This window comes from Rhodnius prolixus, unplaced genomic scaffold, assembly GCF_049639745.1.
Source record: "Rhodnius prolixus isolate KJV_2025 unplaced genomic scaffold, Rpr scaffold_6, whole genome shotgun sequence".
In the NCBI taxonomy this organism is placed as follows: Eukaryota; Metazoa; Arthropoda; class Insecta; order Hemiptera; family Reduviidae; genus Rhodnius; species Rhodnius prolixus.
In genome coordinates, this window is record NW_027411634.1 from 26754532 (window position 1) to 26770805 (window position 16274).

General features: G+C 35.6%; 1 protein-coding gene across 3 annotated transcripts in view; it reads left to right on the forward strand.

The window, feature by feature from the left end:
* LOC141461522 (uncharacterized) overlaps nucleotides 1-16274 on the forward strand; it is a 125271-nt gene that overhangs the window by 85123 nt on the left and 23874 nt on the right. The gene's annotated exons all lie outside the window — the stretch shown is intronic.

Genomic DNA, 16274 nt, shown 5'->3' on the forward strand with positions numbered 1-16274 from the left:
ACACAAAATAAATGTACGTAAACATAATATTCCAAAAATGAGAAAACGCAGCAAGCTGTAAACCTTCCAGAGATGGGCAAAAATTTAATCAATTAAATATTCCAATTGAATTTAACCCAAATTTAATTTCAATCATGATTAGAATTGCATTAAAATAAAGATCAAATTAGCAATAATATTTGATAGGATGCGACACATTCCCTCTGAACCACACTATTAATTAAGACAAAAATTACAAGCCAAACTGACATTTAAGCTTAAGTAAGATCAGCTTCAAATCAATCCTTCTGGCAATTTCATAGTAAAATTACAGAAAACGCTTGTTGGAGATATTTAGAAAGGTGGCTTCGCCAAAACATGGTTTATTCAATCCAAAGTTGAAAAGTCATATAGTGAATGGTTAAATCAATTTGATTAACGATTGAATTAAATTAATTAAGTGATTAAAATTATAGTTCAATTCAATTCTTTGATTTAATCATAATTTTTTGAGTTTGATTAACGATTAAATTTGAAATTTAGTTCACTAAAAAAAGTAAGCGATTACTTTAACTAAATTTGTTTGGAAGTAAAAGAGTCAATCCAAAACGTTGTTTTAACAGTATATTCTTCAACAGCAATCCTCTTCCTTATACAGATCTGGTGCGCTACCTTGGGCTCTACATAGACAAGAGACTCACGTGGAACCCACACACTAGACTTAAAAGACAAGCAATGACAAAACGTGCGAAACTACTTTACAGACTTCTTGGACGACGCTCCAAATTACCTATTGAACTCAAACGATTAATATACAGTACTATCCTCAAACCAATGTGGACTTACGGACTAGAACTGTGGGGTTCAGCCAAACCTACAAACATACGGACTGTACAGACATTTCAATCAAAACTACTTCGACAGATAGCTGACGCTCCTTTCTATGTAACTAACCTCACTCTACACAACGACCTCAACATCCCTTTCGTACACCAATTAGCCAAGACTAAATATCAAAAATTCCATACTGCTCTCTCTATTTGCTCCAATCCTCTAGTACAGTCTCTCGCCTCCTCTGACATTCCTGACAACACTCCTCGCCGACTGAATCGCCAGTGGCCCCGCGACTTCCTCGTAGTCTGAAGGCCTAAAATTAATATCCTGTATAAAGTGCTGCCGCTGGGCAGTTTCTTTCCTCCTGCCTTTCTCGCCTCTATACTTCTATCTCCCTATTTACTTATTGTATAGTGCATTATACAGATTGTAAATAACAAAATAAATTAAAAAAAAAAACAGTATATTATTTTAGCTTTTCGCTTCAAAAATGTTATTTTTGTTTAGAGTTATTTGTAAAGTTTATAACAGGAATTTTATTTTATTGATCAAAACAAGGAGGAAGATTTAAGAATCGACTCTTTAAACCATACGGTAAACGGTTCCAATGTTTTTAAGTTAAATAAATAAATAAAAATAGTCTAGAAAATTTTTTTGAATTTATAAGAGGGCTAAAACTGCCCCAAAAAAAATTATTATTTCAAAACTGACAGTTTCCATTTTTTTTTAAAAATCAATCTTACTGTAACTTATCTTGTAAGTTGTAATTTAATTAAACATTCCAACTGTTCAGTTTCCTCTTCAATGAAGTCACAGAAAGCGAGTGCTTTGCCTGCATGAAAGGAAGACTTAAGCTAATGATATCTATTGAAAGTCAAAGCTGAAGCTTCTAAAGATATGTTCGGTAATAATCCAAGATGATTGAATAAGATTTTGGGCTGTCACTGATAGAATTTCAAATGAAAACACAGCCTTCTTCTGGGACATAAATCTTCTTTTATAATTATTATTGAAGTATAATATTTTTAATGATTTATTATTAAAATAAAATAAGTGAATTTGACAAAGATGAAAGAATCACATGTTATGTGAGAGTGTCTTCTGTTATAAAAGCCTTCAGTAAGGAAATCCATGTAAAACTTTATTAATTGGAGGAGTTCCTTGAAGGGATTGGTTCTCGTTTCAGTCTCCCAGAAAGATTGTTTGGAATATTAAGTGAGGAATGTCTATGAATGGGCACATTGATCTGGAGTGGAATGTTTTGTTGTTACAAACTTTACATGGAAATACTATACCAAAACAAAGAAGTTCTAATGTCAGTTTAAACTTTTTACATAGCCCTGAAGATGATCTAGTCCCTAGGTCGAAAGCTCGGCAAAATAAATGTATCACGACTGAAATGGCAATATTTAAATGTTTAATTCTTCTGTGCCTGTCGGTGTTTATTTTACAACAAATTGGTTTAGAATCTTAATCTAAAATAGAAGGGAGTTTAGCTGATGATATTAATTAATTAATGATATTAATTTCTTTATTAAAGAAACAAAATAATCCAATAGAATTCTTTAGCATCGCATGACATTTCTCATTTTGGCCTCTTCGAAACGGTGTAGTTGTTTGTGAACAAAATGTCTATAATATCTATAAATAAAGTAGTAGAATCTTATCCGATATTGAGGTTATTAATTGCAATGGGACATTTCAGATTATTATTTATTTATTTCTCTGGCTAAAATTGATTCTAACTTGGGTTTCAACCATTTTTGTTTGAACTGTGCTCTCATTTATTCCTAAATAGCATTAAATAAATGTGCAGCTCCTAAACATCTATTAAAATATTAAGACTAAATAAATAAAACACCGAGTAAACATTTTAAATGTTGAAGAAAATTTGTCAAAATTATATTTATAGTTATAGCAAATTTTAGAGAATGTTCTACACAAATTTTCATGTTTATTTTACAAAATGTAGGTCAACGTAGCCTTTCTGGTCTGTTGTAGAGATAAAAAACGTGATGAGGGTAAAGTATTTTGTTTGCCAATGAAAGTGGTAAGTATGAACGATACGGCTATGTTCTGAAGAAACCTGAGATAGTATCATTTTACAGCATCTTTTTTTCTCAATATATATATATTTTTTTTGTAATATAAATAAATGTCCTCGAAGATCCGGTAAACTGTTTTTCACATCATTAATAACTGTAGTTGGTCGTTAGAATGTATTACAATCGTATGTTCAAAAATTTATTCTCATTTTTGCTTTTACCTTGAATAAAAAGTAAATTGAAATTTAATCCATTGCATTAAATTATGGAAATTTATTACGTGTAATTAATTGTAAAGGAGATTATAAACAATCTGAATAATCTAGCTTAAGACCAGATTAAATTGTTTAGCTTTATTATACCTCTGTAGAAATAATGAAACCATCAGTTGTCTACATTCTAAACATAATTCTCTAATCTAAAAATTGGACAAATTTTTTATTAGATACCTTTGGGACTTAATCTGACGGTAATGCCCTGCGATTAGGGAAATCTGTTATGGCGTGCCAGTCCTGTTTGATTGATTAGAAGTAAGCTTGTGGAGAGAGAGTTCTGCGTAACGCTTGATAACACCAGTTTTTTCCTACCCTAAAGTGCCAAACTCTCAGCCATATAAAGCCATTCACAATGACAGGAGATACTCAGTGCGTGTACACTGCTGTTTCATCTTCCTTCTGCGAAATCTGCACAGAATTAGTGCGATGCCTGTGTTTATTCAGTCTCAACTGTTAAGAGGAAAAAAATCACAGCTTTGCATAAACTAGCGGCTTTCAAAGGAACTTTGAACATCTGCCATTGATTTGAGGTTTCATCCACTATTGGTACGATTATTTTTCGTCCTTGCTTTGTTTTACTTCAGGGAGATTTTCCTGTGCCGTGAAAGGTTCAGGACATTTGAGTATACCATAGAAACCTTCTTTTTCCTTAGGAGGTTACCGTCTCATTATATTGTACTTTTGTCCTGTCCAGACAATATGTAACAATATTCATCGGGATGCCACACTGCCGCAACATTGTAGGGCTTCAAGCAATCAATTCTAAGTAACCCCCAGTGCCGCCTAGATGACTGAGAAAATTGCAACAATGCAATTAACTCCCTTTCTCCTACAATCTCAGTAAGACAAATTTATTGCGACTATTTCTGTCTGAAAGATTAGTTTTCCTAGGCTTACCTAGGTATCATGCCAAAGATTAGTACCTTACTTTGTCCAAGCAAATCAAACCATAAGAACTTTAATAATAATGAAATGTAGACAAATGCGCGTCCGCATTGCTTTAAATTTAAAGTGATCATTTACAGAAAATAGTATTGAATAAGTGACAACTCTTGGAGCTAATAACTGTCGAAGGAATTTGTACTAGACAATGAATATTCATTGGACTCACCTTGTTAGTCGAAATCAATGAACAGGATTCCGCATAATAATTCCACTTCAACTAATTCCTATTACTGCACAACTTACATACATACATAAAATGTTCCTTTATTTCATAAAAAGAACTAGTTGACAATTCCGTGATTTTCCACTATTTTACACCTTTCACAATCAAAAAGAAGACGACCCTTTATGTTCATTCTACTCCTGTCCTTATTACCGCTTGCAGAGAAAGAAATAGCGACAATCTGGTGGAACTAGATGTCAATTCCATGTTTGCCCACTATTCTTTGCATTTCTCAATCAAAATGAAGGCAACCCTTTATGTTCCTTCTACTACTGTCCTTATTAATTACTCGCTTGAAGAGAAAGATATAGCGGCAATCTGTCTGGCCAAACTAGATGACAATTTCGTGAATGTTCAGCATTCTATCATTAAATAAAAAAAAAAGATTTATTTCTATCTGTTTAGAACGATCTTAATTAGTAAAACGTAGTTAACTGGGAAGAGTGATTAGGGGGTGTAATTAATGTTTATTTATCCAGGAAATATTTCGAGAAATAATAACTTCTAGTTTCCTTGAACATGTAGTTCTGAAACAACAACAAATTATTATTATTTATTTATATTTATTTTTATGGGAAATTACGGGTAACTATTTAGAATTGATAAATTTTGTGGACTGCGAATATTTCAAATATAATTTGCAAGTGGCTTTTTTGGTGAAAAAGGTTGCTTGGGCGTATAATGTACTCGTATCATTCGGTAAATCGAGATTACTTAACGTTGCATATTCTCAGCTTTTCTGAAATTCTTCTTTATTTCTAAAGTGCTCATTAAAGTGTGAGAGAGAATTGCTGTTACCTATTCAAAATCAAATTTCAAAATGAATACTTATGCGGAAAATTGGAAATCAGAAATTAAACTTCTCGAATACTTTCTCTTTCCTACCTAGTGCAGTAGAGAAAAAAAAGAATTGTAACACACAAGTCTTGAAGTTTGAATCTTCCACTTACTAGTCTGCAATAATTACTACTAATTAAAGCAAATTCATTCAAACAAATTAGAGAATATTTAATTTTAATTGGAACACTCCTTTCACTTTGTACTTTACTCTGAAGTTTATTTTCTCCTAAAAACCTTTGGTCTGTTAATATAAAACACAAATCTAGGCGTTTAATTAGTGAACGAACCCATGGAAACTAGATTGTACGCCAACCTAATTGGTAGAAAGAGTTTTTTTAACTAACTCCCGAAACATATTGAGACAAATATATGTTCAATCATTCTATAACTAGCAGTATATAGTAGAATGATGAATGTGTGAAGCGAATGTATTTGTAGGTAAGAATGGAGAGTGAGTGATATTCTAGTGATAAGCACCTAGACGATGCTGGCTGTATGGCGGAAGCCAATGTCAAAAAAAAAAAAAAAATATGTTCAATTCGTGATTTAACCTACCGACATTATCCAGGTATGGTTATTTACTTTTATTTTTGAATAAATATTCTATTTAAATATGTTTTTCATCTTTGTTTACTTGAGTTTAATTTTCAGAATTATTTGCTTCCAAACAAACTTTTATTTCGCTCAGAATTAATTTAACCAATAAAATAATCTGTCTCCTTTTAATTCTATTTCTCCAAATTCGTTGTGACCGATTTCCACCTCTAACTCTCTCTTTCTGTATCCAAAGCTTGTAATTTGAATTAAGAAGTTCGCTCCTAGTTTTTTTTTAATAAAAGCCTCACTGTACGCAGATCAGTCTCCTAGATGTGTATTCCTGAAGACCAATGAACACATAAGTGTACAGATGGCTGATACAAGCTCTCTCTAGATTTAATGAGGATGTCCCTCTCTATTCACCTTCAAGTGCACCTGCTTTAAGGCTATCTGATTGCTCTTTTAATACTGAAGGGTCTGACATTGTCAGAATTCTATCCTGCACTGGTAAAACATTCACCAACCATTTGCAACAACAATTTAATTTCTTATTTATTATATTTTTTTCAGCAAGTACAAAAAGTGTATTTAAAGAGTGTGACAGTTATTTAAAATATACAATAGATTTAGAAGGCAACTCTATATTGAATTTAAGACTGTCTCATGATCTACAATATAGACGGAGAATACTGAAGAATAAGGAATAGTTCCTTGATATATTTAGTTCACTAATTCAGAAAAAAACTCAAATCCCCCAACCTGAGCATTGTAGCGAACACTAAGATTGGAAACAGTAATGAATACTTCCAGCTTAGAACAGTAAAGAATATTCTTTTTCAAAGAAAACTGTTCCAGAAGAACTAAAAAACCAAACTTGGCTAGAGAAATCCTGCACCTCATCAGTTCCATTTCAGTGTAATGAAACATTTCACCAACTGTATAATGTTGTTGTTATTAAACATTTAAATATGTCTCCAATGTTCTGAGTTTGAAAAAAAAATATTGTTAGTTAGGACTGTGCGACTCCATCGCATAATATCAAAAAGTCCAGGGGGTGCCCTGGGTACCATCAGGAACGAGGAAGGGATTTTTACCAAATCGGGGAGAGACACATTGGAGTGTCTCATGAGAACTCATTTTCCCGATTCGAAGGTAATTGAGTCAGGACAGCATGGTAAGGATACTCTGGGACCCGATAGGTGTCGGGGGACCAGGGAAACCTGGGCCGTGGCTAAATACTGCATTACCTACAATAAGGTGGCCTGGGCTGTAAATTATTTTAAGCCCTATAAATCCCCGGGTCCTGATGGCATTTTCCCTGCCCTTTTGCAGCAGGGGAAAGATTTAATTACTCCTATTTTATGCAGGATAATGAGGGCATGCTTGGCACTCAACCATGTCCCTAGGGCATGGAGGCCTGTAAAAATTATCTTTATTCCAAAGCCTGGGAAGAGAACTCATACCCAGGCGAAGGAATTTAGACCAATTAGTCTAACATCGTTCATGTTGAAGGTGCTAGAAAAACTGATTGACATGTATATTAAGGAGGTGGCTTTAAAGCAACGGCCTCTGCATGCCAATCAGCATGCCTACCAAACAGGCAAATCTTGCGAGACAGCCCTCCATTGTCTGGTTAAGGAGTTGGAGGCTTCGGTATTTTGCAAGGAGACAGCTGTGGGCGTGTTTCTGGATATTGAGGGTGCCTTCAGTAACACTACCTACAGTTCAATTGCCTTGGCGATGGATAGACATGGCGTAGAGTCCACTGTTTCAAGATGGATCTGTAACATGCTATCGTCAAGGAGAATCACAGCGACCCTTTTTGGGGAATCGCTGGAGTTAACGACAGTTAGGGGGTGCCCTCAGGGGGGGGTTCTATCCCCGCTCCTTTGGTGTATGGTCGTAGATGAGTTACTTGAGGTGCTAGACCTTCGTGGGTTCTCGGTCCTTGGCTATGCAGATGATATTTCTGTAGTGGTCAGGGGTAGACATGAGACAATCGTGGCTGAACTCATGCAGGAAGCTCTCAAGGTTATAGAAAATTGGTGTAGAAGGGTAGAGCTTTCAGTGAACCCTTCTAAAACTACTCTGGTCCCCTTTACAAGGAGAAGGGATAAGGAGAGCTACAAAAACCTTCGATTTTTTGGTAAAACTCTGGATGTGTCGGGTGAGGTCAAGTATTTGGGCATTGTCCTGGATACCAGACTCACTTGGAAGGCGCAGATTGAGAGAGTTACATTAAGGGCTAAACAGGCCCTTTGTGGAATAACTAGAACCTGTGGGAAGACATGGGGTCTTAGCCCAAAGATGACCCACTGGCTCTATACACGTACAGTCATACCTATCATCACCTACGGTTCAGTGGTGTGGTGGAGGAAGACTGAACAACAGACGGCAATTAAGGCTCTAGCAAGGGTGCAGAGACTGGCCTGTCTGATGATCACGGGGGCCTTTAGTAGCACCCCTACTGCGGCGCTGGAGGTACTTCTGGGGTTGGCTCCGCTTCAATATGTTATTCAGGCGGAGGCAAGGGCCAGTGCGTACAGAATGGCGAGCAATGGGCAATGGAGGCGTATAAGTTCCTGCATTGGCCATATGATTATTTCAGATAAGGTCGACCCTGGGCCGGTTATTGACATGGCAGGGGACAGTATCTGTCCTAAATACAGTTTCGAGACTCCTTTTCAGGTGTGTATTAAACCGAGGACTGAATGGAGGGTAAACTGGACGGATCAGTACCGGAAGGGAGGCATTTGGTTTACCGATGGCTCCAAGATGGACTGTGGGACTGGGTCTGGAGTGTGTGGGGTTAAACCCGAGGTACTCATTGAGAGATCTCTTGGGAGATACGCCACAGTATTCCAGGCCGAGGTTTTTGCTATTAAAATATGTGCTGAGGAAAACCTGCGGATGGAACCTAGAAATAGGGAGATTCGCATCTTTTCGGACAGCCAGGCTGCACTGAAGGCTCTCGTATCCTTCAGAATCACCTCTTCCCTGGTCTGGGAATGCAGGAAGGCCCTAGAACTACTGGCGCGGCACAACAAAGTTCGGTTGGAATGGGTGCCGGGTCATGTGGGTATTGAAGGGAATGAAAAAGCTGATTATCTGGCCAGGAATGGGGCTAACACTCCTTTCATCAGTCCAGAGCCTGTCCTGGGGATCACCAGGGGTTCGGTTCGCGCGGCTCTCAGAGATTGGATCTGGAGGGAGCACGAAAAGAACTGGGTGATGTGTCCTGGGGTTAAACACAGCAAGACTTTGATGCCTTGGCTGTGTAAGCAAAGATCCAAAGAGACCCTGTGTTTGGGCAGAAATCAGATTACTCTGATTACAGGCCTATTCACGGGGCACGGTAGGTTCAAGAAGCATCTGCGCAAGGTGGGGCTTATCAGCTCGGAGCCGTTGTGCAGATTATGTCAGGAAGAGGAGGAAACGGCCTCTCACCTGTTGTTCGATTGCGTTGCAATCGAAAGTTTGCGCTATGAAACCTTTGGAACGTTGAGGCCGAAGGAGATAGTAGCGCAAAAACAACTAGTAGGGAAAGTCCTTGACCTCTTTAGGAGGGGAGGGTTCGCCTACTAGAACTAAGAAGGGACTGGCACAATAAGTCTTCTGTGGCTGCGGTGCCTTGGGGTATAGGTCCCGTCCCATCTACCATCTAATCATCTAATCTAGGACTGTGTGAAGAAAAAGTCATATAGCAGGTTTTATAATATATTTCTGCACACGATATTATTTCTACGTTTAAACTTAGTTCCTAATTTGTGAATTTAGTTCCTAAGACATTTGAACAATGGAATATTGTGTAATGGAATAAAAACTGGTTGAGGCAAAAAAAAGGTTTTATCTATTCATGAACAAAAACCTAGAAGACCGTTTTTTAGCCTGCAGCAAAAAACTGACCACAACAAACACCCTTCTACTTTGCATGCTATTATTAATAAAGGGCCTTCCCTTCTGTTTCCGCGCTAACAGAGGACCACTTGGCTGGAGCCACGAATGCCCGGATATTTTACCCATTCAGATGTTTGAAAATGTCTCAGCTTTGTTCTTTGTAAACTAGGATATTTGCTCTCTTTACCCTATCAAAAGCGCAAATTTAATTTACCAATCCTTTATCTAAATATTGTTTAGCACTTTAAAGCAAAAACGTTGCTTTTAATAGGCACTATGACTTTAAGAAAAACGTTCCTGGGTTTTCTAAAAATGATCCTCTCAATTTTTCTTTAAAATAAAGAATTTTTTATTCCCATAACTAATCTTTCGTAACTATGGTTGCTTAGTGTATGGCGGTCTTTACGGTGATATTGAAGCTAAGCTCAAGCGCCTCATGAACTGCTTTATAAGATTTATTTTCAGCATTTCCAGAGACTCTCGCATTTCGCACTACTAGGATTAGTTGAAGTGGCTTTTTCCTGTCTATCGCCGCCAATACTTTTTGGCTTCTTTCCTTTTTCAAGACATCCAGTCTCAAAGGCCTTCCTATATTTTTCAACTCCTTAATTTTAAATCGTCCATCCATTGCCGTATTACCAGATCTCGCTCATCCGATCTCTATATTCCCTCACACCGTACCTCATCCTTTGACAAGTCCTTACTAATACGTGCTACCTCTCTCTGGAACTCCTTACCTTCATCTGGCCGCCATGCTCTTAACCTTTCTATCTTTAAATCCCGTCTATTCAGTTATCTCCTTTCTATCCAGCTTCCTCCGAAATTTTGTTTTAATTTATTTCCTTAATTTCTACTGTTATTTTTATTTTCACTTTTTGTATATACTTATTTATTTATTTTCTTTTAATCACAGGCCAAATTATTAAGGCCTCTATTTGTACCTATTTATTTATTCTTAGGGGACAATTGTCCCAGAATAATAAATTTCTTTTCTATTCTATTCTATTTCTTTTTTTGAAACTATCAACTAAACGAAAAAAAAAATCATTTATACACAGAGTTTTAATTATAAAGAAAAAAAATCTGAACTCTTTTAATCTACAAATTAAAGAGATTTCTTGTAAGTTCACTCCTGCAGACCTTTCTTAAGATTGCTGCGTTAAAAACAAACAAAAAACTCCTTTATCTGCAGTACACTCAAGCAAACCTTGAAACTTTCTCAGTTCAACCTATATTTTAGAAATATAAGACTTTGTTGTCTTAATTGCATTAAGTTTTACATTCAATCGGTAATCATATTTAAATGTTCCATTAAGTTTAGAAAGTAAATGAAACTGTAAACATCCTGTGGGTCGGAGCTTGAGTAATTGTGTTAATACTACTTCACTATTTCAGATAAACAAGGTAGTTTAAACCAATTACTTCTACACTTGTCTTCTGTTTTTACAATAAAACTGTCTGTAAACAACTTTTTATTCATACTTAGTAAACAAGTCATTTCTGTTTTGTTTTTTGCATTATTGATTTCCAGTTGATGAGGAGTAGTTTTTAGCTATTTTCAGCAATGGCAATCATGGCAGTTTTATGAAAAAGAAGTTTGTTTTTAAAATTTCTAACACCGTTCTAAACTTTCGGTTGAGCTTGGCAATAATAAAGTTAAGTTCAGGAGGTGGTTATATTTTACTGTCTTTCGCTCAGGCTTAATTACAATATCCTAAGACTAATCTGTGAGTAATTTGTTGCGTGAACTTCATACCTTTACATGCCATGAATATTAATAGAATGGATTTAATTAATTTTAAAACAAAATTAGTACTTATGCATTTATTTGGCCAATTGTTTCTATCGTCACGGGCACAAATTGAACAAATATTTACCAAATACTTTGGATTAGAAGCCTAATTTAATCTGTACTCGAAATTCATGAAAATATTAATATTTATTTTTGGAGTCACGGTGACGCCAAATGGTCAATGCTCCGTCCAAGCTACAGAGGCGGAAGGAAACTCTTTATTGAATTTACATTGGAAGAGTTGCTTGCCAACTGTTTTTGCTTGCTCAACCAACTACACAGTCAATATTGATGTATTATATCTTACAACTAAAGGCAAAATATATTTTATTTAACTCCAGCTCATCATCTAACAGTAATAACGGTTTCAAACACAAATTTAAGTATAAAAATTACTAGTAAGAGGAGGTAATATTAACATGGTTGTCGACAAAACAACCAACATTTAGGACTATAATGTCTAGTGTCCAAAGGATAAAAAAAAATTAAAATAAACACATGACCGATGAGTAAGGCTGTGGAGACCAGCGGAGTGATTATCTACAAATGAGGGAATTTCTCTACGAATTAGGCAGTCCTCAAGAGATTATGCTCCGAGTTCCAATGCATAGTTCCACAAATCGGAATTGTCACTCGCTATATTCCTTAAGAAACTTGTTAAGGATTAATATTTCTCTTCTGGTTCTGATTCAGATCGTTGATCTCTTACTTTTGGAAAGATCTACAACAGCGGCTTCCATCTCGGACATACACAACAACGGTTGATCCATCAGTATAGACTCAGTGAACATCATCGTGACAAACATACTGTATTTCCCTTTAGCTTAATGGAGATCCAGGGTTTAACGTTGATTATGTAACATGGACAACTACCCAGAACATGGTCCTTCTACCTCTTCTGAGACTAAAAACTCCCAACATCTCCACGGCTACTTCCGCCAATACCTATTCTCTTATCAAGAAGGGTGCGTAATTTATAAACTGTTTTGTGACATTTGATTAATCTAAGGCGATAAGAACTTTTTGTGTCACTTAAGAAACCACTGGCTTCCCGATCATGGTGTGAACCATGTCACCTTCTCACGAAGAGACATCTCTATGGTTGTTACATAGCGATCTTAATAAAACATTGTCTGGAACCCATCAAAGTCAGACGAAATGCAAGAAGATGTAAAGGAGCCTGCCTAAGTTACATGTAACATAACATATAACCACTATCAGGACAGTAATTATTAACACCTCAATAATTAAACTAATTATTTTAATTGTGTTGCTGCTAATTGTGGAATATGTAGTCCTTCATTAAAACTAATAGTTAGAGGAATTTAATGTAATTTAATTTAAGGTATTATTATCATTGCGTTGACTCTTTACGAAGTTACAGTTCAAGAAAATGATTTGAGATAAACTACTTAAAAGACTCTTAGACGATAGATCAGAACTCTCTCTGGATAACTAAAGACTGATTTATACTTCTATATTGAAACCCATCTGGGCGTATGGAATAGAGATGTGGGGTTCAACCAACGCTCCAATCTCCTAAGGATTCAATCTCTACAATCTAAAATACTTTGAACTATATTAAACGTTCCGTTTTATGTCTCCTGACTACAGACACTGACCTTAACATTCCTTTTGTGACCCAAGTTGCTAAAACATGATACAGGAAACTTCATTTCAACCTGCAATCTCATATAAATCCTCTAGCTCCAAGTCTTTCTTCTAGAACTCTTCCTGACAACCCGACAAGACGTCTTAAAAGACAGTGTCCTCGTGATCTCCTCTCAAGTGAAGAAAGTGACTTACAGTCTAATGTTTTGGAGTGTTACCACTGGGTAACTTCTCCACTCGTTTACTTCTAATGTTCACTGTTATCATTGTTACTTATAGCGCTAACACGCTGATTGTAGCACAAATAAACGCAAAAAAAAGATAAACTTTTAGCATAAAATTATTGTTCGTATTATTTTAGTTTAAATAAGAACCTGTTCCTGATCTCAAGAATTTGATCAGAACGAACACGACTTCTTTTCTGAAATGTTATCCAAATCAACACGAAAAAACGATGTATTTGTGGGAATTTCTTAGTTGTTAATAACGAAGTGTCATCAACTTACTTGGTAGCCGTTTTAAACCTGTATTCCATACTAAGGTCGTGTATTAATGCCTTGCTCTAGGCTAAGATGATTTTCTTTAGGTCACATAGAGCGAGATAGCTTCAGGAGCATACACAGCAGTACGAAATATTCTTATTAGAGATCTAAAGTTATTGTTTAAACTGTGTCAAAACCTTCTACGTAAATATTTTTATAGATTTATAGACAACCTGAAATAAGTATTTCTATGACTAGAAGATAGTACTTTGTTTACAGTTTTCTCTCGAATACAGAGCCAGGGTTTTCTTTTTATTTAAAGAAAAAGGGGAAAAAATATTTACTAATGTGTGCTGGAAGGAGCAAGTTTATGTGAACATGGTTGTACCGGCAAATAGTTAGTACTTAGTTCTAAACTTCTCTAACTTGATTACACTTTTTCCCAAGAAAGGGTTATTTTTCATTCTGTAAGACGTCATAGATGTTAGATGTTTACGGTTGTGTAGTTTCAGACAATTTGACAGAGGCATAATAAATAATGTAAGTACTTGCTGGCTAGGACGTTGAAAACTTCTAGAAATAAGTTTAATGCAACAACCAGTACGATTGTTAGTTAATCATCTTTACAATAGTTTGAAATATTCTTTTGTTCGGACCTATAGCGATAGCTTTAGACTGGGTCAAGTCCTACCGTGTAGTTAAAACTTATAGGTAGAACAGAATGTAATTACTTATCAAAAACTGCACGAAAAAGCACAATGTTGAAAAAACACCCAACTTCTGTCCAAGTTTTTCCTCTTTTTCTGTAAAAGATAAAATTCCCAAATTTTCTATAAAATAAAGAATATAAAAGTTATTTTTTTGGCAATAACGCAGATCAAATAGATAGATTTGTGGACTGAGCGCAGCATTAATTCGAAATATTTTCTTCTTTTTTAGTACAACCAAACACAAAGAGTGCATATTTTACCTCAAATTACTGAGGGCTATTATTATTAATAATACTCTTATTAGATTGGGATTAAAGAACACAAATGTATGTTTTTTGATCCGCATGAATCATATTATATAACTTGTAATGAATTATTTCTTTCTACATTCGTTTTAGTAAACAGCAACAAATGGTAATGAACTATATCTGTACATTGATATTTATACGTAGATAAAGATAGTCAAGTGAAATCAAAGCCAGTATTGTAAAAAAATAAATAACAAAGCAAAATATAAACTAAAAATGATTTAATTACTGCTTGAATTATAATGTACACACACCGATGCAAAATTCATCTCAATAATAAATGGAATTACTGGACATAATAAAGTATATTATTCTATTACACTGCTGGTAACAATATTACTTTCTGTCATTATTTTTATCTTCAGGCAATTTTCAACATTTCATTTCTCCATTTCTACAGTTCCTTTCTCTCCATTTGATACGAAGGTTGGAATCTAGTTCGACCAGATTGCAGCTATTTCTTTCTCTGCAAGCGAGTAATAAGGACAGTACTGGAATGAACATAAAGGGTCGCCTTTATTTTGATTTTGAAAGGTACAAAATCGTAGAAAATCACGGAATTGTCATCTAGTACGACCAGATTGCAGCTATTTCTTTCTCTGCAAGCGAGTAATAAGGACAGTAGTAGAATGAACATAAAGGGTTGCCTTTATTTTGATTTTGAAAGGTACAAAATCGTAGAAAATCACGGAATTGTCATCTAGTTCGACCAGATTGCAGCTATTTCTTTCTCTGCAAACGAGTAATAAGGACAGGAGTTGAATGAACATAAAGGGTTGCCTTTATTTTGATTTTGAAAGGTACAAAATCGTAGAAAATCACGGAATTGTCATCTAGTTCGACCAGATTGCAGCTATTTCTTTCTCTGCAAGCGAGCTAGAAGAACAGTACTGGAATGAACATAAAGGGTTGCCTTTATTTTGATTTTGAAAGGTACAAAATCGTAGAAAATCACGGAATTGTCATCTAGTTCGACCAGATTGCAGCTATTTCTTTCTCTGCAAGCGAGCAATAAGGACAGTACTGGAATGAACATAAAGGGTTGCCTTTATTTTGATTTTGAAAGGTACAAAATCGTAGAAAATCACGGAATTGTCATCTAGTTCGACCAGATTGCAGCTATTTCTTTCTCTGCAAGCGAGCAATAAGGACAGGAGGTAGAATGAACATAAAGGGTCGCCTTTATTTTGATTATGAAAGGTACAAAATCGTAGAAAATCACGGAATTGTCATCTAGTTCGACCAGATTGCAGCTATTTCTTTCTCTGCAAGCGAGCAATAAGGACAGTACTGGAATGAACATAAAGGGTGGCCTTTATTTTGATTTTGAAAGGTACAAAATCGTAGAAAATCACGGAATTGTCATCTACGATAGTTCGACCAGATTGCAGCTATTTCGTTTTGTCGTACCTATTGTCCTTCAAGCAATAGTTTTATTTACTTTTACTTTGCGTTTTTAGCCAGACTCAGAATCCACAGCTATAACAAAAAATTTTTATTTCGTAAGTTATACTGAAAATGAAAAAATAATCTAAACACGAGCTTTACGTCCAACTAACAAATTAGGAGGCACTAGCGTACATACTTCATTTTAAATTTATTGCATTTACCATTAAACAAAATCCTAGGCCAAGACCGAGAATCGAACTCAGTACCAACATTAATCTTAGTTTAGCGGACCTCACCTCCAACCGCTCGGCTATTGTGGTGCCTTAAACTATAGATTATATTGCCTTTATTCAGTAAAGTAGAAGAGGTGAAGCAAGATTTTAATTGTTACTATATGTGATTGTAGA